This window comes from Lynx canadensis, chromosome D2 (genome assembly GCF_007474595.2).
Source record: "Lynx canadensis isolate LIC74 chromosome D2, mLynCan4.pri.v2, whole genome shotgun sequence".
NCBI lineage: Eukaryota > Metazoa > Chordata > Mammalia > Carnivora > Felidae > Lynx > Lynx canadensis.
The window spans coordinates 54,281,857-54,309,470 of NC_044313.2; the positions used below are offsets into that span (position 1 = coordinate 54,281,857).

The window sequence follows — 27,614 nt, forward strand, 5'->3', positions numbered from 1 at the left end:
CCAAGCAGGCTTTGCCCTGTAGGTTCAGAACAAGATGCATGGCTCAGTCTCACAAACCCGAGATCATGACCTGAGCGGAAATCGAGAGTGCAAAGTTTGACTGAGCCACCTGGGCGCCCCCTGAATTCTACATTTCTGTCCCAGAGTCTGTTTCCCAGAGAACCTAACTTAGAAACTTTTGACCCACAACACCATTTCTAGGAATTTATTCCACAGATTATTCACCCATAGGCAAAAATGATGTATATTCAGTTATTCATAGCAGATTATTTGAAAGAGCAAACATTGGAAACACTCTGAATGTCTGATTAAATAAATCAGGTGACTGATTAAATAAGGACATATCTATAAGTGGAATACCACACAGCTGTATAATAAACTGAGGAAGCCCTTTGTATAATGATATGAAAAGATTTTCAAAATGTATGAGTTTGCAAGTGTAAATTTGTATATGCATAAAGGATGCATAAAAACGAATGTCATTTGTTGCTCCTGAGTAGATTTGGGTGTCTCAGGGACAGAGGTGGAAGGAAGATTTTTCACAGTGTACTTTTTGAATTTTAAACCATGTGATTGGGTTATATGATTAGAAAAAACTTTCACTAGTTGAATTATTTGTCTTAAACTACATATGGGGGGCCTGGGTGGCTCAGGCGGTTAAACATCTGATTTCGGCTCAGATCATGATCTCGCGGTTTGTGAGTTCAAGCCCCGCATTGGGCTCTGTGCTGACAGCTCAGAGCCTGGAGCCTGATTCGGATTCTGTGTCTCCCTCTCTCTCTCTGTCCTCACCTTCTTGTGTTTTGTTTCTCTCTGTCTCTCAAAAATAAATAAACATTAAAAAATTGTTTTTAAACTACATATAAAAAACTATGCACAGCTTTGGGAAAATAAAAATTAAATTAAAAACTACCTATTACATAAGAAAAAAGGAACAAATTGTACAGAATGATTTCCATTTTAGAAAAATTTGTCTACACATACAGATACACACATTGATAGAAGCACGGAAAAGACTCTAGAAGGAATCAAAGCTCAATAGCAGTTATTAATTCTCAATTGTTTGAATTTAAGGGAATGTATACCTTTGTATTTAAACAATAATTTTTAAAAATTATGAGACAAACTAAAACCTAAAAATAGGGAAAAACTCTGACTTGCCAATTATTGTAGAGAAATCTTTAGATGATGCTTACAGGAGGTTGAAAACTAATAATTTGAGGAACTGAAACACGTGTACTACCTTTGCTTTGTCTTGCTTGTTGAACCTTGATTCAACTGAATAATTGGCTGAATTAGTCCATCTCTTAAAACCTCTAGAATAAAATCTCAGTTGCAAATATAAAAAGTCCCTGCAACTGGGATTAGGAAATTGTTTGGCCTTTTAAACTCCATTGCTTTTCCTCTTATCAGCTGTATATAATCAACTAAAATTATAAAATATAACTGCCATGTGACTCTAATAATGATAGTGGAAATAAAAGGACTAAAAACTGAAAAGATTCATGATGAATGTTCTAGTCCATTCATTTTGGAATGAATCCTAAGAGAGAGAAATTGGAGAGCCCTTAACTTTTTTCTTTTAAAAACAATTTAAACATACAGAAAAATTGCAAGAATAGGACAGAGGACTCCTGAATACCATTTATTCAAATTCACCAACTTTTAACATTTTGCTACATTTACTTTATCATTCTCTTTCTAAATACTTTGCTTTATTTTTTCCAAACCATTTGACAATAGATTGCATACATCATGCCCCTTTAGCTCTTCATACATTAGTATATATTTACTAAGAAAAAGGATACTCTTTTATATAATCATCATATAGTTACCAAATGTGGGAGTTACTGTAATCTATGGTCCCTATTCCAACTTTGTCAATCATTTCAATAGATACTCTCTAGCATTTTCCCCCAACTGGTACAAGTTCCAGTTGAGGATCGTATATTAACTACTACAATCGTATATCGACTACTTCAGTAGTCAAGTCTTTATTCCTTTTTAATATGGAGCAGTTAGTTCTTCAGCACTTTTTTTCATCTTTCATGATGGTTATTTCATAAAATGTTCCCCAGTATGGGTTTGGTTGATGTTTCCCCATGATTAGATTCAAGTGATATGTCCTTCTCAGGGTATCGCATCAGGAAGCACATGATCACTGATGAAAGTGTTGCCTAGGTTCTCCACTGTATAGTTACTATTTTCCCCTTCCAGCATATACACAATATGTGGGGAGGTACTCTGAAAACAGGAGAATATGCTCCTTTTCATCAAGCTTTCCCCCTGGATTTAGACTCCATTGGTGATGTTTCCCCAAACCAATCTCTTCTACAATAGTTGCAACTCCATCACTCTCTCTGTGTTTAATCATGGGCATTCTCTCTATTTAGGAACATCTTTCCCCTTTCCCCCATTTCTCTCTCTTACATTACTACAGACTCATGGATTTTATTTTATTCAGTGGAGCATAATTCATTACTGTTCTTATTTTGGTACTTGAGTTATACCAGATTTGGCCAATGAGAGGCCCTTTTAGCTGACTCTTGTGGACATGCCCCCATTTTATTTTCTGAGCATTCCCTATTTCTGGCATTAAGATGTCTCATGTCATCTTGTACCTTCCTTCCCTAGTCCTCAAATCAGCTGTTCCTCTAAGAATCCCTGGTTACTTTCCATGGCGATAGGTATTTAGAAATCAAGATCTGGGCAGGGAACCTTTAAGGTTGAAGTTAGTTTTGATCATAAAATCAAGAGGAATATATATCGATTTTTACAAATCATCACATATATGGCTGATTTAGCTATGTCCTTTTTTCCTCTTTGTGGTAAGAAAAAAAGAAACTTTAGCTTGTTTTTTGGATTTTTCTTATTTACTTGAATTTAATTAGCTCTGGCTACAATTATTAGCAAAGAACACTCCCTGCCACAGTAACTATGGATTCTAAATGTCTAGATAGCTATTCAAATATAGTGTATCATCAAGAGAAATTTGTGATGGAAGACTGGATAGGTTTTGAAATACGTACTATCACATAATCTGTAGAACCCTGAAGATAAGTGTAATGCAACATGGGACATTTCATTGAATTCATTTTAAAGACATTGAATCAACGCTCCATGAAATAACATTTTCTACAGTCAGATGCTTGTTGCAAAAGATGTTTTGCTTTTTATGGTGCTGTGATATGTTGGAAACTGCTGTGGTAACATCTCCTGTTATTATTTTTATTTGATAAAGGCAAATGAAGTATAAAATGTTTGAAATAAGTACATCAATGTCTATTTTAACTGAATGAAACTAAATATGTACTCTGTCTTTTGATAATACAGATCTTTCAACAGTGATATACTTTTCAAATATTGACGATGAAATAAATAAATCATATTTATGTGTGATAGTACTAGGGGCAAAGACCAAATCCATTTGTTTGTTGCATGTATTTCTCATTGCATGGGAATCACCTGGGTCACTTTCTAAAAATCCAAATTCCTACATTCCTGAGCACCACCCTGGTCCATTTAAACAGCATATCTCACGATCCGGGAATCTGTATTTATTAATTTTCCCCAGGTAATTCTGAGATATTTGATCATTAAACTGATTTATGAACTATTGAATGTGGCAAAAATACATTTATACCAGGATGTAAGTCTCATTATATAAATAAGCTGCCCAAGGGCAGGAAATGTGCTTCTAAACTTTATAAGCTCGGCACCTATTATGAGACTTGCATACAGTAGGCATTTAACATATGCTTATGAAAATAATTCTGACCTCAAATTTTATTGGAGTCTTAATACCTAGTTTGTGTAAGGAATGTAAATGCACCTTAGGGATATTCTATATTCATGTGAGAAGAAGTACTTTGCACAGCAACCTGAAAGACAGTCCTGGATTGGTGGATTGATTTCTTTTATTAAAAACTTTTTTTTTAATGTTTGTTTATTTTTGAGAGACTGAGAGAGACAGAGCATGAGCATGGAGGAGCAGAGAAAGAGGGGGACAAAGAATCCAAAGCAGGCTCCAGGCTCTGAGCTGTCAGCACAGAGCCCAACACAGGGCTTGAACTCACAAACTGTGAGATCATGACCTGAGCAGAAGTCGGGTACTTAACCGACTAAGCCACCAAGGCACCTCGGTGGACTGACTTCTAATGCAGAAGTAGTTGTGCTCAGTTATAACCCTGAATTCTAACTTACTCTATGCTTCTGAAAAAAGATAAAGAATACTCCCATTTATGACTGATGTAATGTGTAAATTTTCTCTGTCTCGTTCCTCTTTCCACTAAATGTTCTACTTGTTGACAAAATGACTAGACAAAAAATAAAATAGTAGCTAACATTTGTACGATATCAAACTGCAGTTCTCCACGTGTAGTCCCAGGACTCCTGGGGTTCCTGAAACCCTTTCTGGTGATCCATAAGGTCAAGACTTTTTGCCAGTAATATAAGGCGTAATTTGCCTTTATCACTCTCACTCTTGGAGGATACAGTGGGGTTTTCCAGAGGCTACATCATATGTGTGTCAAAAGAAATTAATGAAGAAAAGATACAAGAATTAGCTTCTTCTACAACCTGGATGTTAAAAAAATGTACAGGAGGGGACCCTGAGTGGCTCAGTGGGTTGGGCGACTGACGTCAGCTCAGGTCATGAGCCCCGCGTCGGTTCCGGGCTGACAGCTCCGACCCTGGAGCCCGCTTCAGATTCTGTCTCCCTCTGTCTGCCCCTCCGCTGCTTGCACTCTGTCTCTCGCATTGTCTCAAAAATAAATAAACATTAAAAAAAAAAAAAGAAAAGAAAAAAATGTACAGCAATTTACAGGCTCTTCTATTTTTTTTGAAAATGTAGTTATTATTCATAAAAATGTTATTTATGTCAGCATACAATGGGTTTAATATTTAAAGAAAAAATTTTTAATGTTTATTTTTGAGAGAGAGGCAGAGGGTGAGCAGGGAAGGGGCAGAGAGAGAGGGAGACACAGAGTCTGAAGCAGGCTCCAGGCTCTGAGCTGTCAGCACAGAGCCCGATGCGGGGCTCAAACTCATGGACTGTGAGATTATGACTTGAGCCCGAGTCAGACACCCAACTGACTGAGCCACCCAGGTGCCCCAACGTTTAATGTTTTTTAATGACTAAAATTAAAAATTTTTCAGTTTTAATTTCTAATATGTTAAATATTGATAGGTATAATACACATAAACAAAAGTTGCTTGGAGTCCTCAAAATTTTTTAGGAGAGTAAAGGGATCCAAAAAGACCAAGAAGTCTGAGAAACAGTGATTTATGTTTTTACATGTTATTTAGTTTTATACAGACAAATATAAGAATTAAATTAAAATTAAAATCAAGATTAATCTAGGGGCCCCTGGGTGACTCGTAGTTTTAAGCGTCTGGCTTCAGCTCAGGTCATGATCTCGCAGTTCACGGGTTCTGTGCTAACAGCTCAGAGCCTGGAACCTGCTTCAGATTCTGTGTCTCTGTCTCTCTGCCCCTCCCCCGCTCACACTCTGTGTGTCTCTCTGAAAAATGAATAAACATTAAAAAAAATTAAATCTAATCTAAAATTAGATTAAATTACCGCAACTTAAAAATAGATTTTCAAAAAACATTTGTTTTTGAGAGAGAGAGAGAGAGAGAGAGAGCAGGGGAGGGGTAGTGCGAGAGGGGGACAGAGTATCTGAAGCTGGCGCTTTTGCTGACAGCAGAGAGCCCAATGTGGGGCTCAAACTCCGGAACGGTGAGCCACCCAGGGGCCCCTCCATGGTTGTAGCCTTTTCCACAGCTCTGCTAGGGAAATTATTGAAGAGGAAAGTTTTTATTTTGAAAGTCCTCTGGTATCATAATCAAGATATTTTTATTCTATTTCCCTAGCAGTAGTGATGATCCTTTTCCATCCCCACTTCTGACAGCAACATCTTTGATGAAAAAAACAAGTTATTAGTGGCTTAGGGCTAAACTCTCCAATAGTGTTACTTTGCAAAGAAAACAGCTGAAAAACCCAGAGTAGAAGTAGTGGTGAGGTTTCTAAATTCAAAGAAGCTTCAAGGTCAGGAAATAGGGAAATTTTACTAGAAGCCTAAACCTAAATACAGTTCAAAAGGAACAATTCCCAAGCCACTGTGGTCCAGTTTTCTTTTCACTGACTCTTTTTTCTTAGTCAACACGTAAACGGACTCTTTTTAACTGAATTATGTATGTACACTCCTTGTGTGTGTGCTGGGTAGGGACGGAACAGGAGTGGACCAGAGGAAAAGCCTGAGAATTTCTGGGAGCCCTTTCACTTTCCCGCCTCAATACTGAGGGGGGCGGGGCCCGAGGCCGGGCCGGGGCGGGTTGCTTCCCTGGCCCCGCCCCAACCCTAGTTCTCCGTGCCCCTCCCACATGCGTTTCGCCATGATCCCAACAGGCCCAGCGGCTAGGAGGGTCACGTGAGGGTGGGCGGTGGAGGAGGAGGTTTTCCTCCGCTGGTTTTTCGTCTCTATGGTTGTCAGAGGTGGGCGGCTTTGATCCAAAGGCATTGGCAGCTCCAGTGTGGACAGGTGAGTCCTGGACCCTTAAAGGTGTGAGGGACAGCCATTTAGGGAAGGCGAAAGGGAAGGCAGGGCGAAACAGCTTTAAAGGATCTGGCCGCCCGTGTGTTGGCTTTGGGATCCGGCGACTTCTCGGGTCTGGCGGCATAGCTGTCTTCCTGACGCGCTCAGTTCGGGGCTTGAGAGGAGTCCTTAGTCGTGTCTGCTTGCCGTCCTCCGCTTTCCTTCATCTCACCTCGTCCCTTTTCGCTGTCCCGGAGAGCTCCCAGTGCAGAGTTCCCAACGGCGAGGTTCACTTGGGCGCCGATGTCCCTCTCTTTTCGGGCAACCTGGAGATACACAGGTAGACTTGACTAGTTTCGCTGGGGTTTGTTGATGTGGATGGACGTGGGTGATGGAGTTTACACTTAGATGCCTTATGGGTAGAAATATTAATTATTGAATCGGAAAAAGAAGTAGAAAGTCAGTGGGAACCCGAAGGAGCAAAACATAGTGCAGCCTTCTTGGACTGTTCAGTTTTTATCTTTTACGATGCTTTCCGTTTTCATTCTCGCTTAAGTTTCCTTTTTACCATCCCGTCCTGGCCCACCGTACGATGTTTTGAGAATGAGCCGAGTGTTACTGACTCTGTGTGAATGTTGAGAGAAGAGTTTAAAACGGACTGTTCTTTAAGTTGCTGTCTCTGCTATCTCATGGTTACTTTTCCTTCCCTTTCAGATGCCTAAAAAGTGTTGTTAAGTATTTGTAAATGTAATGTAAGAAGAATTACTATTTTATGGCCAAGGGACTAGAATAAACTATTCCCCTTGTGGTACCTGGAAAGACTCACTTTCTTTGTTATTTTATAAATGTTTTTCTCTCCAAATTTTGGGGTGGTTTGGCTATACCTTTGTTTATGTTAAAGTACCCCTTAGGTCCCGTGTGCAAGTAATCTAGCAGAAGAAAGGAGTATGCTGACAAAGTGAACCAATTCGGGGTTGATAGATGTAGAATTAAAGTTTAAAGTTAAACCATATGACTAATAAAACGTCAGCATGTTGAGACACAGATATCACCCTGGATGACCAACACGCTGTCTTTCTGGTGTTGGACTAGGTAATGAGTTTGTTGAACATCATATTGTCTTAAAAACTTTTTAAAACTTTTCACTTGTTCGTGAGAAGATGGTGTTGGCCTCCAGCTACTCTTTATAGTCACCCTTGATAGGTGATTATCTCTTCCACTTAAGATCATCATTCTGGCCATCTAATTATGTCTGGTCATCTAATTATGTCATTGACACCCTCTAAGTGTCCTTACTGAAAATTGTGAAACACAGAGTAATACTAACAAAAAGTGAAGATTCAGGAGTTGGTTCTGTGCTTGGGGAGAAAGGGAAAGAGTGATAGAAGCTAATAAAAGCAAGAGAACAAAAGCACGTATTGCTACCTTCCTGTATAATTTATAGACCATATTCAGTAGACTTTTTATATTCCCATGGATGCATCTTGAGACTGACTTTCCTATACTTAAGAATGAACAATGGTATGTAACTTTTCCCATGATGCATTATTACATGAAATAATTATAGCTGAAAGATTTAACTGACCCTTCAGGTCTTATATTATTTAGAATTATGGGACTAAAGTAATTGATAAGGTTTTTAAACCTAATTTGGACACTTCTAATCTTTAGTTTTATTTTTTGAGCAATTTTTGTAGTGGTGGCATCACGTGCTGAATGTTAACCAGTATTTTCCATATAGAGTTGTTTACTATATTCGTCTTTTTGCTTTAAAGTGTATTTATTTATTTTGAAAGAGAGAGAGAGAGAAGTGGGGAAGAGGCAGAGAGAGGGAGAGACAGAATCCCAAGCAGGCTCCACACTGTCAGCACAGGGCCAGACACGGGGGCTGAACCACGAGATCATGACCTGAGCCAAAATCAAGAGTGTGGTGCTCAGGGTGCCTGGGTGGCTCAGTAGGTTAAGCATCTGATTTCGGCTCAGGTCATGATCTCCCAGTTTATGGGTTCAAGCCCCAGAGCCTGCTTCGAATTCTGTGTCTCCCTCTCTCTCTGCCCCTTCCCCGCTCGTACTCTGTCTCTCTCTCTCAAAAATGAATAAACATTAAAAAAAAAAAAAAGAGTGGGATGCTCAACTGACTCAGGCACCCTTATATATTCCTTTCAAAAAGGGAATCAATTTTTTAAAAAAGTTTTACTTGCACTTTTTATTTTTTCCCCACTCAAAACAAAAATAGCTTGGGTGTTTGCCAACTAAAAAAGTTGATTCTTTTAAAATAGATTTTCTATACACTTTGTAAATTATGAGAAAATTGTTAATGCTTTTAAGACATTAAATGTTGTTACGTGAGCATATTTGAGAAGAAAACACAGGGCAGGATTTTTAAATGTTTTATATTTCCTGTTATAAAAGTGTATGTGCCTGTTTTGGAAAAATGGAAATATGATGTAAATATAACATTGAAAGTCGGAATCCTAATTTATATTTTCCCCTGCCACCCTGTAACCACTAGTTAGTTCCCTTTGCATATTTGTGAATCAGTGTGCAAAAGTAGAGTCTCAAGTAAAACTCCCTGGGAGAGATGGTACTAATAGCTCCAGGCTTACATCCTACAACCTTAGAAACTCCAAAAGAGAGAACTTCCCTCTGTCTGTGATTCCAGCAAACTACTATATGAGAATTTCATTAACCTGACTTGGGTCATTGCCCATCCTGGCAGTAGTCTCTATGGTCAGAGTGATAGAATGCTTTGTGTGGTCAAGATTGGATCTTGTTCTCACCATGGAGTGGGGTAGGGGGATACCGTTTTAAACTACATGAATTAGGAACAGGCAACGTCAGGGTGCCTGCCTGGCTCAGAGGTAGAGTATCCCCCTCTTGATCTTGGGGTTGGGAGTTCAAGCCTCACATTGGGTGTAGAGTTTACCTAAAAAAAAAAAATAGGCAACAGTTTTTCTTTAGGGAAATTGAGGTGTCACTTTTCTGGAGAGGGGAGAACGATTCCTGGACAGGCAAAACTAACAGATGTTCACTGAAATAATTTTATATGTATTTGTTTTTTTTTAATTAAGAGAACTTGCTTTCCTTTACCCAATATAAATTAATTGTATTTTGCAGTTTGAGTGTTAGTGTTTTTTTTTTAATGTCTATTATTTTATTCATTTATAGAACTTGAAATTTAAACTCCTTGACTAGCATATATTTGTGCTGTTGTTATATGTTTAGCCCTGTACTCTGGAGTAGTCAGCTTTTCTAACTTTAGGTATATTGTGTGTTTGTCAGTTTGTTAAAATCATTTATTGGTAATTTTTTTTTTTTTTACTGTAGGTGAACTTAACAAATTGTAGTTTTATAAATAGTAAATAAAGTTTTGAATATTTAAATGTATATAGTCAGTATGGTTAAATGCTTGATTCTTTTAATTATTACACGTTTAGAAATCTGTTAGTATAGAGGGGTGCCTGGGTGGCTCAGTCGGTTGAGCGTCCGACTTCGGCTCAGGTCATGATCTCGCGGTCCATGAGTTCAAGCCCCGCATCAGGATCCTTGCTGACAGCTCAGAGCCTGGAGCCTGCTTCAGATTCTGTATCTCCCGCTCTCTGCCCCTTCCCCGCTCATGCTGTGTCTCTCTCTGTCAAAAATAAATAAACTTTAAAAAAATATATTAAAAAAATGTGTTAATATAGTAACCATTTCATTTTGAGCATTGTATCAAAAAGAAATTATAATTGTCACAAAATGCTGTCACTGGGCATTAACTTTAAGACTATAGTTAACATTAATGTCTGGTTTTGTATCTTTATGGATTATTCTAACGGTTCATTATATTTTAAGAGAAAATATAATTGAAGTTACATATTGTTTACTCCACTGTCTTGATTTTGTTTAAAGGAAATGTTAGCAGTTCAATTCAATGGACATTTGAGCTTTAATTGCAAACGTTGGTGTCACGGGCTTTAGTTTAGACAGATTCATATTCTAAAATCCAACTCCATCACTTCTTGATGTTGAGCAAGTTACTTAATCTCTTTGAACTTGAGTTTATTCCATTTTCAAAATAGAAATAATAACACTTGTCTCAAGGGGGGGTCTTATGAGGAGTAATTTAGTGTATGCCAAGGGTCTGGGATGTAGTAGGTACTTATTAAATGTAATTGTTAATAATAATGAGAACAAGAAATAATGTCTAAAAAGATTTTACTACCCCAATTTCAAAATGTTTAGCTCCAGAGGGTTTAAATGTACATATAGGTGTTACAGAATTAATTGTTTTGTGTCAGTTTGTCTTGATTTTAGCAGGTTTTTAAGTTCTGTGTTACATAGATAGCAATAAACTAAAAGACTGATTAAACTACATAATTATTAGAGGACTGCACAAGTATTTGAAGATGGCCTAGTCCAAGTATGAAAACTGTTGGGATAGGGGAATGTATTGAGAGAATTTTACACAGACTCTGAACTCAGCAAAGTTTAATATTAAGTAGGTCTTACATTCCTCGGCTATACAAGATGACCTAGATGTTGAGCACCTTGGATGTTGATATAAGAATTTATGGTGACTTTTGGTAATAGGCAGAAATAATAAAAATGGATTAGCTTTTATTTTTATTTATTTATTTAATGTTTTATTTATATTTGAGAGAGACAGAGCGCTAGTGAGGAAGGGGCAGAGAGACGGAGACAGAATCTGAAGCAGACTTCAGGTCAGCACAGAGCCCAACACGGGGCTCGAACTCAAGAACCATGAAATTATGACCTGAGCTGAAGTTGGACACTTAACCGACTGAGCCACCCAAGAGCCCTGGATTAGTTTTGTTTTTTTTTTTTAATTTTTTTTTCCACGTTTATTTATTTTTGGGACAGAGAGAGACAGAGCATGAACGGGGGAGGGGCAGAGAGAGAGGGAGACACAGAATCGGAAACAGGCTCCAGGCTCCGAGCCATCAGCCCGGAGCCTGACGCGGGGCTCGAACTCACGGACCGTGAGATCGTGACCTGGCTGAAGTCGGACGCTTAACCGACTGCGCCACCCAGGCGCCCCTAGTTTTTATTTTTAAGGATGAGTTCAGGGTGATGGTTACATGAAGTAATGCTTTGAGAACATGTTATATTGGACACCTGCAGGTGGAAGAGATAATAGTTTAGAATGTTACTTGAAAAACAAAAAAAGGCAGCCGTAGAATTGAACAACTGTGAAAAGTGACTGGCTTTAAATATAATTTTTATCTGGTATGGGAAATTAAATATTGCCACTTTGAGAGGAGAAGTGTTTTAGCCCTATTTATGAGCAAATAAATAGCTAGAAATGGATTAATCTTTTTTTCCCCGAACTGATAGAGTAATCAGTTGTAACATTTCCTAGGCTAACTAACTAACAATAAGTTCAAGGTGGTTTTTACTAACCGTGAGAAAATTGAAAACTTAATGTAATCTTGGAGAAATATATTCATATAATTCATGTCAGGTATACAAATAATGTTTACATTTCTCTTCAAAGTGATTTCGTATTGGTCATTTAAATCTTAAAGTCCCTATCTTAATACCTTGCTTGTTCAGAGTTGGTGGTTACTTCGTGTCTATTTTTTTTTTTTCTTGAGAGTGTGCACATGTGCGCAAGCAAGCCCATGAGCAGGGGAGGGATGGAGAGAGACAGGGAGAGAGAGAATCTCAAGCAGGCTCAGCACTGTCAGCACAAGAGCCTGACACGGGGCTTGAACTCGTGAACCATGAGATCATGACCTGAGCCAAAATAGAGTCAGATGCTTAGTGGACTGAGCCACCCCGGGCATCCCTAGGCTGAGCGATTCTTGATGCCAGAAACAAGTCTTACTCATCATAATATCCTGAATATGCAGCAGAGTACTTGTAGTCTATACAAGTTCAGAACATGTTTGGTGAAGAGTAAGATATTTCATCTGCCTAAAAATCAGAATAGAAATAAGATATAATTCAATAGATTAAGTCTGCACACTGTAACCTATATCAGTCTGATGCATTAAGAAAACTTACTTGGAGACCTCTAGAAAATTCCATCCACACTTTTTACCACACATCAATAAACATGTTTTATCTGTAATATATACCAAGGCAGTGGAGAGAGAGAGACAGGAAAAACATTTCCATTCGTTAAGGAGCTCATAGTCTAGTGGTAGAGACAGCCAGATGAATTGATAATTACAACTTAGATTTATGCTAATTAAGATTCAAATTAAAAATTCAGTTTATCGCTTCAGTAGACATATTTCAGGTGCTCAGTAGCCACATGTGGCTTGTGCTTACTGTATTGAATAGATGTAGAATATTTCTATCATCGCACCACATTCTGTTTGACAGAGCTGTTGTAGAACATTATACACTTGAACCTACATTCCCTAATTTCAGCTGATAGTTAATTTTCATTTCAATCATATTCCTTCCTTGTTCAAATAAAACTTGCTTTTAGATTTGAAAGTTGTATTTTTTAAAATTATCAAGTGAATTTTATAATACATTTCAAATAAAGTGGTATTGTTCATTTTCTCATGTCTTTGATATGTGATAGCATTTAAATTAAGTAGTTTCAGAATTTGATTAAAACATTTTTTTAAAAGTTTATTCATTTTTGAGAGAGAGAGAGAGAGAGAGAGAGAGAGAACACAAGTGGGGGTAGTGCAGAGACAGAGAGGGAGACACAGAATCCGAAGCAGGCTCCAGGCTCTGAGCTGTCAACACAGAGCCCGACAGGGCTGGAACTCACGAACCATGAGATCATGACCTGAACCGAAGTCAGACGTTTAAATGACTGAGCCCCCCGGGTGCCCCTCAGAATTTGATTTTTAACTTCAGCATTGGTGTCATCTGACTTTCTATCCTAATAGTTTCTGAGATGGCAGTGTAGCATAATGGTTAAGAGCAATGGCTTTGAGATCAGAGAAATCTTCCTCTGCCATCTGTTGACTGTGACTTTAAGCAATTTTTCTAAAAGCATTGAGCTGTGGTGTCCTCAGTAAAATAGGAGTAATAATACTTATTGCAAGGGTTATAGAAAATTAAATAAGGTAACAGATATTAGGCTTTTAGCATAGTACCCCTCACAGAGTATTGTTCATTAAATGCTGGCATTAAAGAGAATTTTGAACAACGAGTTGTTTAAAAGTTATTTAAAAGAAAACAATTTTTTGAGAAAGTTGGAGACATTGGAATAGAGGCTGGGTATTAGAACATACCAAGGAATTAATGTGAAATTTGTTAAGTGTAAGTGTGACATGATTATGTGGAAGGAAAGTCTATATTTTTGGAGACATATCAAAATAATAGCAGTGAAATGATAGACTGTCTTGAGAGTTGCATAAAAATGATTCACAAAGACATATGAATAAAAGGGATGGAAAAATTGGTCTTAATATCCATTTCTGGTGAAGAAGGATTAATAAGTACCATATTTACCTTCCTGCCTGAAATAGCTAAAAAGGCAGACCAAATATACAAAGCAGTGGTTTCCTAGATTTTGGACATGGTGCAGCAAAGGAAGGTGATCCTTGAGAGATGGGAAACAGATGGGGTGAGCTCTGTGACTGCTCTGGTGTGCTGCCTGGAGTTTCCCCTCTGTAGAGCAGGGAGGGGGAATCCCAACCAGAGCACAGGGGTCTCCTTGAATTGACACAGCCTGGGGAGGCCAAGGCGGCTGGAGTTTGCACGACAGAGTACTAGAGATGAGAAAGCTGAAAGGAGAGAAAACTTTGGACATCTGCAGAGGCTCCCCCTCAAGTATTGAGTGGAGAACTGATCAGTGCACACATGTGAGGAAACTACTGAAGCTAGGAAAAGAACCACCTGAAAAGAATAGAGAACAGTACTCAGAGTTTTCGCAAAGGCAGAAATAGTGTTTTTTCCTGTCAGCCAGAGTGGAAAATGTCTTACTAGGTCATATAGAGTACTCAGAAGGGCTTTGTTTATTAGTGGGATAAAATTAGGTGCTCCAGCCCAACCTAAAAAGCTTTAAAAAAAAAAAAAAAAGCAAGACCTGAAAAGGTCAAACTGTTTCTAAGAGACTTAATTATAAGCTCAAGAACAGTTACAGGAATTCAAAAATATCTAGCACCCAACAAGATAAAATTCACAGTGTCTAGCATCCAATCAGAAATTGCTAGGCATGGGGTGCCTGGGTGACTCAGTCTGTTAAACACCAGACTCTTGATCTCAGCTCAGGTCTTGACCTCGGGGTTGTGAGTACAAGCCCTGCATTGGGTTCCACACTGGGTGTGGAGCCTACTTAAAAAAAAAAAAATTACTAGGCATGTAAAGGAGCAGGAAAATATGACCTATGATGACAAGAAAAAAAAAAGTCAAAAGCAAAACTGGTGACAGGTGATAGAATTAGTAGAGAGGAGTATTAAAACAGTTTTTATAATTGTATTTCATATGCTTAAGAAACTAAAAGAAAGATTGATTATGTTAAATAGAAGCATGGAAGATAGGGAAAAGACCCAAATGGAATTTCCAGAGATAGAAACTATAATGTCTGAGATGAAAACTACACTTGTTGGCATTAATGACAGATTAGACATTGGAGAAGGAAATTTATACTGAAGCGCATGAAGTATACAAAATAATCTATGAAGAGCTCTTGCTATAAGTACTTAATTTGACTCTGGTCAAGTTTTTAGATGTAACTTGAATTTATGGGAGATAAAGGGACTAGAGAAACATTGAAACCATGCTATAAGGAAGCAACTAGATAAATCCAGAATTTGAGAAATGCTGCAATTTACTTGCCCTGTTCTCTTTGAAAATTAAGGTTGTGCTGTGATTACACAACATGGTGGATATACTTAATGTAACTGAATTGTATACTAAAAAGTGGAGAAAATGGTAAGTTTTATGTATATTTTACCATATTTTTAAAAAAGTACCATTTTAATCATTTTAGGTGTGCTGTTGGGAGGCATTAAGTATATCTCCGTTGTTCTGCATGCATCCCCACCATTCATTTCCAAAACATTTTCTTCTTCTCAAATGGAAAACTGTACCCATAAAATGGTAACTCTCCTTTTATTTCTCTTGCCAGTCTCTGGCATCACCAATCTACTTTCCGGTTCAATGAATTTCACTACTGTAGGAACTTATAAGTGCAATCTTAATAGTATTTGTCTTTTTGTGACTGGCGTATTTCACTTATATAATGTCTTTCATGTTCATCCATGTTGTAGGATGCATCAGAATTTCCTTCCTTTTTTAAAAAATTGTTTTTATTGTGGTAGAATACACATAAAATTGACCATCTCAACCATTTCTTAAGTGTACAGTTCAGTGGTATTAATCTAAGTACATTCAGATTCCTGTGAAACCACCACCAACGTCCATCTCCAGAATTTGCAAACATATATTAAATACATATATTTTTTTAACATTTATTTATTTTTGAGGGACAGAGAAACAGAGCATGAGCAGGGGAGGGGGAGAGAGAGAGGGGGAGACACAGAGTCTGAAGCATCCTCCAGGCTCTGAGCTGTGTGTTAGCACAGAGCCTGACTCAGGGCTCCAACTCACGAACTGCAAGACCATGACCTGAGCTGAAGTCGGACGCTCAACTGACTGAGCCACCCAGGTGCCCTAATACATCTATTAAATAATAACTCTATATTACCACCCACCACCCCCAGCCCCATGTAACCATGATTCGACTTTCTGCCTCTAAGATTTTGACTACTCTAGGTACCTCGTGTAAATGGAATAATACAGTGTTCATTTTGTTGAGACTGATTTATTTCACTTAGTGTAATATTGAATAACATTCATCCATGTTGTATTGTGTGTCAGAATTTCCTGCCTTTTTATGGCTGAATAATATTCCATTGTGTGTATAAACCATATTTTGTTTATCTCTTCATCTGTTGATGGACACTTGGGTTGCTTCCACTTTTTGGCTATTGTGAAGAATGCTGCTATGAGTATGGGTCTACAAATATGTCTCTGCTTTCAGTTCCTTTAGACATATTCCCCAAAGTGGTGTTGTGGGATCATATGATCATTCTCTGTTTAATTTTTTGAGGAACTGCCATAGTTTTCCATAGCACCTAGCTGTACCATTTTATGTTCCCATCAACAGTGTACAAAGATTCCAGTGTCTCCAGTACTTGTTTTTTCTGTTCATTTCTTTGATTAGACTAGCAAGGTTTATGACTAGTCTTACCAATTGTTTGCATTAAAAGGAAGATATTTAGGTGTAATGTTTACACCTTAGGTGTAATGTTTACCTTATTGATGTTTTATTGAAATTTATATTACACAATACAGTATTTTTTTTTATAAAGTATTTTTCTAATGTTTATTTTTGAGAGAGAGAGAGCGAGCAAGCGGGGAAGGGGCAGAGAGAGAGGGAGACACAGAATCTGAAGCAGTCTCTAGGCTTTGAGCTGTCAGCACAGAACCCCATGCGGGACTTGAACCCATGGGTCTTGAGATCACAAGCTGAAGTCAGACACTTAACCGACTGAGCCACCCAAGTGCCCCTACATAATACAGTTTTTATTTGAATTATCACGGCAGCATCCTGTTATCATATTTATTCATAATTTACTGTGTGTTGGACACTGTGCTCAGCTTTGTACAAGCATTTTCTTACTTAATCCTCTTCATAGTCATTTGCAGTAAGTGTTATTAACCCTGTTTTATGGCAGCACAAAGTTGCCAAGTCAGGAATCAAACACAAATCTGATTGGGGCACCTGGGTGGCCCAGTCCGTTAAGTGTCCAACTCTTGGTTTCGGCTCAGGTCATGATCTTGCAATTTCGTGGGTTTGAGACTGTCAGTGTGGAGCCTGCTTTGGATTCTCCACCTCCCTCTCTTTCTCTCCGTCACTTCCGCTGTCTCTGTCTCTCTCAAAACAGATAAATAAACTTAAAAAAAAAAAACAACAAATACAAATCTGACTGACTTCAATATGGCCAGAAAGAGGTCAAGTTTATAAGTTCTGATATCTAGAATTAATGAATTAGCAGATTACCTTGACAGAACTCTCTGTTCCTCGGTTTATAAAATGAAAGAAAACAAAACACAATGCAAACTTATCTACCTGTTCAGTAAAGCTTTATTTTGTGATCTAATTTTGCTTTCATTAAATCCTAAAGTTGAAAACATCTTCAAGTAAGCAAGGGAAAAATCTTAAAAAAAAAAAAAAAAAAAGAAGTACCTCTTTAAATAGAAGTTGAAGTAAAGGTAAAAAAAGGCAGGACAATATGCAGTGAAATATCTAATATTGCTGTCAGCCTAGCAGGTTCATTTCTAGAGAGAACATAAATATAGACAGATTGTTATAAAAGAATATTGATAAAGATGTCTGTTTCTGTGAAGACTAAAAAAAATTCCACTGAAATTGTTATTTATGTTGAAAGAGACTTCTTTGGCAGAAGTATGTATTATTTTTACTAATTGGTCCATAGTACTGATCAGTTCTTTGCTGTTGAATGAGACTGAGTGGACCCACAGGGGAGTTCTGACATGAAATTATTATTCCACTTTCCATATCTGAAAATTAAATACAGTACAAATGAGAGAGTATTCATTGGAGCACTTATAAAATAAAGAGTTTTCTGCAAACACAAGGTGACATGCTTATTAAATATTGATCCCTTTGCTCTGTCTTCACATATCATTTCTGTATCACAGTAGGATTTAGAGCTTTTAATTTAATAGGGAAGCCCATAAAGTACCTTCTCATTCTGTGGTGCATATAATGCACTATTGTTGATCAAAGTTTTGTATTTTCTTTATTTAAAAAATTTTTACTCTTCCTGTCACTGTCAGCTTTTTGTAGAGTTAGACTTAGCCAACTAGTACTTTTACCATACATTCCCATGTTAAAACTTTATGGACAAAGCAAACAGACTTAGCAATGAAAGAATTAGCTGATTAGCAAATTACAAATGAGGACTTGGTTTACATAGGCCACTTAAGGTTTATGCTGTTGTACAATTAAATTAACTCAACCTAATAGCTTTTTGAATGGTTGAGTGTCATTAAAAAACAATTTTATATTGCATATATTACAAATACATATAGCATGTATAAAATTACATGAAATATATATGTACCCTTTAAATTTTTTTAAATATGTATTTATTTTTGAGAGAGAGAGACAGAGCACAAGGGGGAGAGGGGCAGAGAGAGAGACACACGCACAGAATCCAAAACAGGCTCCAGGCTCTGAGCTGTGAGCGCAGAGCCTGATGCGGGGCTCGAACTCACGAATCGTGAGATCATGACCTGAGCCGAAGTTGGACACCTCACTGACTGAACCACCCAGGCGCCCCTGTACACTTCAAAGAGTAATTAAGGAAGTGAACTATGTAGATAACCATCACCCAAGCCAAATGAGAACACTTCTATCACCCCAGAAGTCCCCCATGTGCCTTTTCCTAATCACAGCCCTCTTCTCTTTAGGAGACAAATTACCACCCACAGTTTTGGGGATAATCATGGTTACGTGTATCACTAAATACCTTATATAATGAAATCTAATTATATATATTCTTTATGATTTGCTTCTGCACTCAACATTATATTCATGAGACTTACCATTGTTACTGGTAAAGCATTTTTGGGGAGATGTAAATTTTCCTAAAATTAATTTTGTGATTCTTTATCTTCTATTTTTTCTTTTAAGCTTATTTATTTTTTAGTAATCTCTGTGCCCAACATGTGACTCTTGAGATCAAGATCATATGCGCTTCCAGCTGAACCAACCAGGCACCCTTCTCTCACTTTTTAAAACAATATGTTTTATGGGGCGCCTGGGTGGCTCAGTCGGTTGAGTGTCCGACTTTGGCTCAGGTCATGATCTCACCGTCTGTGAGTTCGAGTCTGTGCTGATTGATCAGAGCCTGAAGCCTGCTTCAGATTCTGTGTCTCCCTCTCTCTCTACCCCTCCCCCACTCATGCTCTGTCTCTCTCTCTCTCTCTGTCAAAAATAAATAAACATTAAAAAAATATGTTTTATATGAAGTAAAAATGTGTAAAAAATAAAAGTGTGCTTTAATGAATAATTATGAAGTGAATCCCTCCCTGTTTATTCATTATCCAGATTAGGAATTAGGACATTGCCAGCCCCTCAGACTCTTTCATTTCCACTGCCATGTTTTTGTTCTTATTACAGTTTTCTTCCTTCAGAGGTAACCCTTATTGTGACTTTCATCATTATCAATTTCTTGGCTTTCCTTTATTTGTATGTTAAGCAGTATGGTTTAATAGTGTCTTTTTGAATATTGTAAAAATGGAATACAACTGTGAGTTTTCTGTTGTGTCTTCTTTTTTCAACATTATGTTTGTAAGGTTTTATCCTTATTGTATATAGTGTAGTCCATTTGTATTGTTACCATATAGAGTTCTCTTATGTGCATGAACTATTATTTTTTATCCACGTAACTGTCAATAGACATTTGGGTGGTTAATAGTTTTTGATTACTACAATGTTGCTATGAACATTCCCTTACGTATCTGTACATTTCTCTTTTTTTAATTTTTCCTTTCAAATTTGTTTGAAGTTTATTTATTTATTTTAGTAATCTCTACACCCAACATGGGGCTTGAACTCATGATCCCCTAGTCAAGAGTCTTATGCTCTTCCAACTGAGCCAGCCAGGCGCCCCCTCATTTTTTTTTTTTTTTTTTCCTTTATAAGGAACTAGTGGTATAGTTTGGCTGTTAGTCTTTTGTTGATTATATGAATAGTTAACTGTTTTGTCCCTCTCTGGACTTAACTTTGTAGTGTTTTTTTGATGTCTTTTGTAATGTTTCTTATGGTGTCTTTTCTGATGCCTTGTATGGTTTTTTTTTTATGATTGCTTTTGATAGATTTTTATAGTCTTTAATATTTAATTTTTTTGGTATTGTTTAAAAAATTTTTTCCTACTCTGATGTCATAAAGATGTTCTCTTATTTCATCAGCTAGAGACTTTATGTATTTCCTTTTATACTGAAGTGTTTAATCCACTTACAACTGATATTTGTGTATTGTGAATCCATTTATTTCTTTCCTCATGCATATTCAGTGTTCCAGCCTCATTTATTGGGAAGTCTTCCTTTTCCTACAGATTTGGTATCCCATCTTTGTCATACAGGATGTATCTATTTATGTGGATATGTCTTAGGGCTTGAAGTTTTTCTTCTGTTGTTCTATTTGTTCCTCTGTGGCAATTATCACATTGTCTTAGGTATTAAGATTTTGTAATGAGTTTTAAATTTTTTTTTTAACGTTTATATATTTTTGAGACAGAGAGAGACAGAGCATGAATGGGGGAGGGTCAGAGAGAGGGAGACACAGAATCCGAAACAGGCTCCAGGCTCTGAGCTGTCAGCACAGAGCCCGACACGGGGCTCGAACTCACGGACCGCGAGATCGTGACCTGAGCCGAAGTCGGCCGCTCAACCGACTGAGCCACCCAGGCGCCCCTGTAATGAGTTTTAATTAATGTTAGAGCAGGATCTCCTGCTTGTGTTTCCCCCCCGCCCCCACCTTCCCCCAAGCATATCTTAGCTTTTCTTGGTCCTTTGTACTTCTCTGTTCATTTTAGGGTTTGTCAAGGCCCACTAAAATCCCATTAGGATTTTCATTGGGATTGCATTGATACCATAGTTTAGTTTGGGGAGAATCTTCATCTTTACAAAGTTTTGTTTTTCAGTGTATTAACATGGTGTTACATTTATTTAGGTCTTATTTATTTATTTATTTATTTATTTATTTATTTTAAGATCTCCTTTAACGAGGTCTTTCAATGAAGTGTTATAAGATTCTCTATCATTTTTTGAACATCCTTTATTAGACTTATTCCTAGGTCCTTTATATTTTTGCTTTTTCTTCTTCTGTCTTTATTTTATTTTTAATTGTTGAGATGGACACTTAATTTGTTCTTTCTTTCCTAATAAATATATTTAAAGCTAAGTATTTTCTTTTAAATAGTGTGTCCCACAAGTATTTTATAAAGGCAACTATACTGAGATTTTTTGAAATAGCTTCAATAGACATAGTCATGAATTCACCACAATAATCAAAATATAGAGCAGTTCCTTCCACTCCTAGAAACTGCCTTAGGCCCCTCTGTTGCCACCTTCTTCCCCCACTCCCAACTCTGGCAACTATTGATCTGTTTCCTGTTAACAAGGGTTTTGCCTTTTTTACAATGTCATACAAGTCCTACAGTATATAACTTGGCTTTTTTTTTTTTTAATTTTTTTTTTCAACGTTTTTATTTATTTTGGGGACAGAGAGAGACAGAGCATGAACGGGGGAGGGGCAGAGAGAGAGGGAGACACAGAATCGGAAACAGGCTCCAGGCTCCGAGCCATCAGCCCAGAGCCTGACGCGGGGCTCGAACTCACGGACCGCGAGATCGTGACCTGGCTGAAGTCGGACGCCTAACCGACTGCGCCACCCAGGCGCCCCTAACTTGGCTTTTTAAAACAAATTTATTTCTTAAATTTTTATTTATTTATTTTGAGAGAGAGAGAGAGTGTGTGCACATGCACACACAAATGGGGGAGGGGCGGAAAGAGAAGGAAAGAGAATCCCAAGCAAGCTCTGCACTGTCAGCACAGAGCCCCATGTGGGGCTCAAACTCATGAACTGTGAGATAATGACCTGAGCCAAAATCAAGAGCCAGATGCTTAACTGACTAGGCCACCTGGGTACTCCTTAAAACTGGCTCAGAGCCTGGAGCCTGCTTTGCAGTCTGTGTCTCCCTCTCTGTCTGCCCTCCCCTATTCATGTTCTGTCTCTCTCTCTCAAAAATAAGTAAACATTAAAAAAATTAAAAAAAAAAAGAGTTCATTCCTTTTTAATTGTGGTTGTATTCCATTGTATAGTTATGCCACAGTTTGTGTATCTGTTCAACTGCTGAGAGATACTTGAGTTGTTTCTAGATTTTGGCAACTAAAATAAATATAAACATTCACATACAGGTTTTATGTGAGCCCAGGTTTTCATTTCTCTAGAGTAAATACCCAGGAGTGGATTATTGGGTCATATGGTAAATAGATGTTAAGCTTTATGAGAAAATGTCAAACTGTTTGCCAGAATGGAGGTACCATTTTGTAGTCCCACCAACAATGTATGAAAGCTCACTTATTTTGCATTCTTGCTGCACTTATATTGTCAGTAATTTTTCTTTTAGCCAAATAGGTGTATAATGGTATCATTATGGTCTTAATTTGCATTTTGCTAATGTGTTGAATACCTTTTTATGTGCCCATTTATTTATGAATTAGAGCTGCTGAGAACATTAATTTACACTTTTGTGTGTGTGAACATGTTTTGATTTCTCTAGGGTAATTACCTAAATTCAGCTAGAATTTTTTATACATTGCTAAAGATCAAGTTTGAGGTAGCACTAGCATATAGAATCTCTAGAAACCATAGATACAGGAAAGTTCACAGGCTCTTCTCAATAGGTCTCCACCAGAAGCTCACCCATAACATCAGGGAAAGTACTTCCCAAGGATTCAGCCCACAGTAGGGGGCATCCACCACAGTGAGAAAAGCAAAAAGCTCATTTCAGACCTACATAACATAAGTCTCAAGCCACTGGGGAGGGAGAGCAAACCCTGTCACCTCAGCCATTGAAGCTAGAGGAGGGGAAAAGAAAAATAAATCCTCAACCCCTGAGAAAGGGGCAGAAAACTGTCAGAAGCCCAGAATCAGAAGTCTATATCTGAGGACAGACAGGGCCATTGAGAAAGTCCCATGCACAAGACCCAGGCACAGTGACATGGGTCTCTTCTGAAAATTGTGGCCATCCCAGGACAGCAAAGAACCCATCACCAGGCTAGCACACACCAAGTAACAAGCACTCAGGAAAAATGACATGTTACCTAAAAGGAAACAAAGGATTATAGCAGACTTCTCAGAAATGATGAAAGCCAATTTCTTCTTCCTTTATTCCTAAATTTCCAGGTTTTTCTGCAGTATTGTTTTCCCCCCATCTGAAGAACTTTTTGTAGTTTTTTAGAGCTGTGTGCAGGCAGAGAATTATCATGTTTTGATACTACAGATCTAATTTAATCCTATGAAGAATGTTGGGCTTTTTTTTTTTTTTTTTTTTTTGCCTTAGCAGGCAGTTGGCCTAGTTAGGTTTAGGCTGCAAATTCTGACCCACCTTTTATGGGTTGTAGTTCCAATGTCAGTTCTGTTTTCATAATTTTGCAGTACTATCCAGACTTTTCCCTTGTGTGTACCACACAGTGGCCAGTCTTGGATGTTGGTGGTGGTCTACTGCATAGTTTAGTTCACAAATCCTTTGTTTTGCTGCTGCTGATGAGACCCATGCCTGTGCACCTTACAGTTTCACTTTATTGAACTTTCGCTCTCTGTGATATTCCCAGCATTTCTTCGCTCCCAAGAACCCCTCTTCCTTTGACTCAATCCTGAAATTTTCCTTTCCCTACTCTGTCACATAATTTGACTATGTCAGCCTCCTGAATCGAGTGACCAGAGGGTAGAAAACTAAGCAAAAGGGTTCCCTCAGTGCTCTTAGAGCACAGTTCCTCTGGTCAGAGAGAATTTTTCCCTTTTTTTCTGATTTTAGCCTTCCTAGCTGCTACTTATTCTGCACTGCTATAGGTGTGCTTTGTTCCTGGGATGGGAGAAGATGAGGAAAGACATATACACATTTACACACACAAATCCAGGGAATTTCTCCCACTCTCTCTTACTCATTGAAGCCCTTTTCCTACTCATCAAATCAGAAACAAATGGCTCTTCTTGGAGACCTGCTTGCATCTGGGACACATCTGGTGTCAGGCAAACTTTAAATTTTGGTATGGCGAGACCAGAAGAAAAAATTGGGGAAAGTCATTACCATTTCGGTGCTTCCTTGAGATGTTTCATTTTCCATTCTGCCTGCTAACATACTAATTTTCAGAGTCTCAGATAGTTATTCCATCCAGGGCTTTTCGTTGCATTCAGTGGGAGACAGGAAGGAGTGTGCTGACTTCATCTTAACCTGAAGCAGAATCTCTATAGTCAAGTTTTAGGTAAACTTCCTTTTCTTTTCTTTTCTTTTTTTTTTTTTTTAACTTGCTTAGTGTGTGTGTGTGTGTGTGTGTGTGTGTGTGTGTGTGTGTGTGTGTGTTTTGAGAGAGTGCACGCAAGTGGGGGAGGGGCAGAGAGAGAGGGAGACACAGAATACAAAGCAGGCTCCAGGCTCCAAGCTGTCAGCACAGAGCCCGATGTAGGGCTCAACCTCAGAAACCATGAGATTATGACCTGAGCCAAAGTCAGATGCTTAGCCAACTGAGCCACCCAGGTGCCCCTCTATAGTCAGGTTTTTAATACTTTTTATTATGAAAAATTTTAAACATATACAAAATTATGAATTCTGTCATACACTCACAAAACTCCCATGTACCCATTGCACAGCTTCACCATTTATCAACATTTGAGCAATCTATTTAATCTGTAACTTCCCACTCTCACTATTTTTTGACTTTAATTTTTTAATTTTTTAATTCTAATTTAATTTAATTTTTTGAGAGAGAGCAAGAACATCAGTGGGGGAGGGGCAGAGGAAAAGGGAGAGAATCTTAAGCTGGCTCCATGGAGCCTGATACAGGGCTCGATCCCAGGACCATGAGATCATGACTTGAGCCAAAGTCAAGAGTTGGATACTTAATTGACTGCACCATCCAGGGGCCCCTGTCTCTTGACTTTTAATTGCAAAACCCAAATGTCATTTTGTTCTAATTTCTATAATTTTTATGTGTGTTTGAAAAGAATGTGTAATATGCAGTTGTTCAGTGTTCCATATATGGCCATTACTTTAAATTGGTGATCATGTTAATAAAAATATTTTATATCCCTCCTGATTTTAAAAATGTTTTTACTGATACTTTTTTTTTCTTATACCGCAGTTTATTTTGAAATTTAAGCTCTGTAAAGTCACATGTGCACTCTCTCTCTCTCAAAATAAATAAATGAACGTAAAAAAATTTAAAGTAATAATACATAGTTGTGTTACTTAAGTCTAATGTATTTGTGTTAGAGGGTGCTAAAGATAGTTATCTCATTTTTGTGTGGTCTTGAACTTTGTTAAAGTAGTATTTTAAGCTCTTATGGAAATTAACATTTAAGAGCTTTAAACTACATATGATAAACATGTTATTTATGATGTATTGTTATCTTGTCAGTATGTAGAGTTTTAGCTTAAAAATCTTAAAAGCTTCAAGCTTTTAAAAATGCTTGCATTTTCACTTTTGACAATACTATTCCAATAGGTGTGAAGTGGTATCTCATTTGTGGTTTTGATTTTCCTTTCCCTAATGACTAATGTCGAACATCTTTTCATGAACTTATTGGCCATTTGTATATCTCCTTTGGAGAAATGTCTATTCAAGTCCTTTGCTCATTTTTAAATTGGATTGTTCCTTTTTTGTTGAGTTGTAGGAATTCTTCCCACTCTCCCTCCCTCCCCAGGAGTTCTTTATACATTCTGGATATTAATTCCTTATTAGATATGTGATTTGCAAATATTTTCTCTTTCTGTTGGTTGTCTTTTCATTCTCTCGATACTGTCCATTAAAGGACAAAAAATTTTTATTTTGCTGAAGTCAGTTTGTTTTTCCTTTTGTTGACAGTGCTTTTGCCATTCAATCCAAGAAGTTATTGCCAAATCCAAAGTCCTAAAGATTTTCATCTTTGTGCTCTTCTAGCAGTTTTTTAGTTTAGCTGTTATGTTTAGGTCTATGCTCAATTTTGAGTTAATTTTTGTATATGGTGTAAAGTAAGAGTCTGATTTCATTCTTTTGCATGTGGACATACAGCTTTCTCATCACTGTTTATTGAATAGCTCTTTTCATGTTGAATGGACTTAGCACCCTTGCTGAAAATATGTTAACCGTATATGTGGTTTATTTCTATGCTCCTGTTTTATTCCATTGGACCATATATCTGTCTTTATGCCAGTTCCACACTGTTTTTCTTGTTGTAGCTCTGTATTAGGTTTTGAAATCAGTAAGTGGAAGTCCTTCAACATTGTTCTTTTTCAATATTTTTTTGGCTATTTGGGATCCCTTGAGATTTCATATGAATTTTTTTTTTTTTTTGAGAGAGAGAGCATGCAAGTGGGGGGGGGAGGGGCAGCAGGAAGGAGAGAGAATCTTAAACAGCACAGAGGTGGATGTGGAGCTTGATCCCCCAACCCTGGGATTATGACCTGAGCTGAAATCAAGAGTTAGATACTTGACTAACTGAGCCACCCGGGTGCCTCAAGATTTCATATGAAATTTTTTAGAAGACTTCTTTTTTTTTTTTTTTTTTTTTTTCCCTAACGTTTATTTATTTTTGGGACAGAGAGAGACAGAGCATGAACGGGGGAGGGGCAGAGAGAGAGGGAGACACAGAATCGGAAACAGGCTCCAGGCTCCGAGCCATCAGCCCAGAGCCTGACGCGGGGCTCGAACTCCCGGACCGCGAGATCGTGACCTGGCTGAAGTCGGACGCTTAACCGACTGCGCCACCCAGGCGCCCCTGAAGACTTCTTTTTTTAAAGAGCCATTTAGATTCACAGCAAAACTGAGGAGAAGGTATAGCAATTTTCCATAACCCACTGCCCTCACATGTACATAGCCTCCCCCATTATCATCTTCCCCTATAAGAGTGGTACATTTATTACAGTTGATAAACCTACTGATACATCATAATTGACCAGAGTCCATATTTTACATTATGGTTCACTTTTGGTATTGTATGTTTTATAGATTTGGACACACGTGTAGTGACATGTTCATTATTATGGTATTATACAGAGCATTTTCACTGTCCTAAAAATCCTCTGTGCTTTGCCTGTTTATTCTTCCTCCTGCCCCAACCTTTGGCAACCTCTGATCTTTCCATTGTCCCTACACTTTTGCCTCGTACAGAATGTCATATAGTTGAAATCAACTGCATGTAGCCTTTTCAGATTGGTTTCTTTCAGTTAGTAACATGCATTTAAGGTTCCTCCATGTCTTTTCATGAACTGATAGCTCATTTCTTTTTGGTGCTGAATAATACTCCATTGTCAAGATATACCACATTTTATTAATCCATTCACCTACAGAAGGACATCTTGG

General features: G+C 37.8%; 1 protein-coding gene across 1 annotated transcript in view; it reads left to right on the forward strand.

Annotated features, from left to right (window-relative positions):
• The first annotated feature begins 6,432 nt into the window (after positions 1-6,432).
• Positions 6,433-27,614, forward strand: part of MICU1 (mitochondrial calcium uptake 1) — a 250,315-nt gene continuing 229,133 nt past the window's right edge. Inside the window, 1 exon segment of the mRNA XM_032595262.1 lies at positions 6,433-6,542. The gene's annotated coding sequence lies outside the window, so the exon portion shown is untranslated.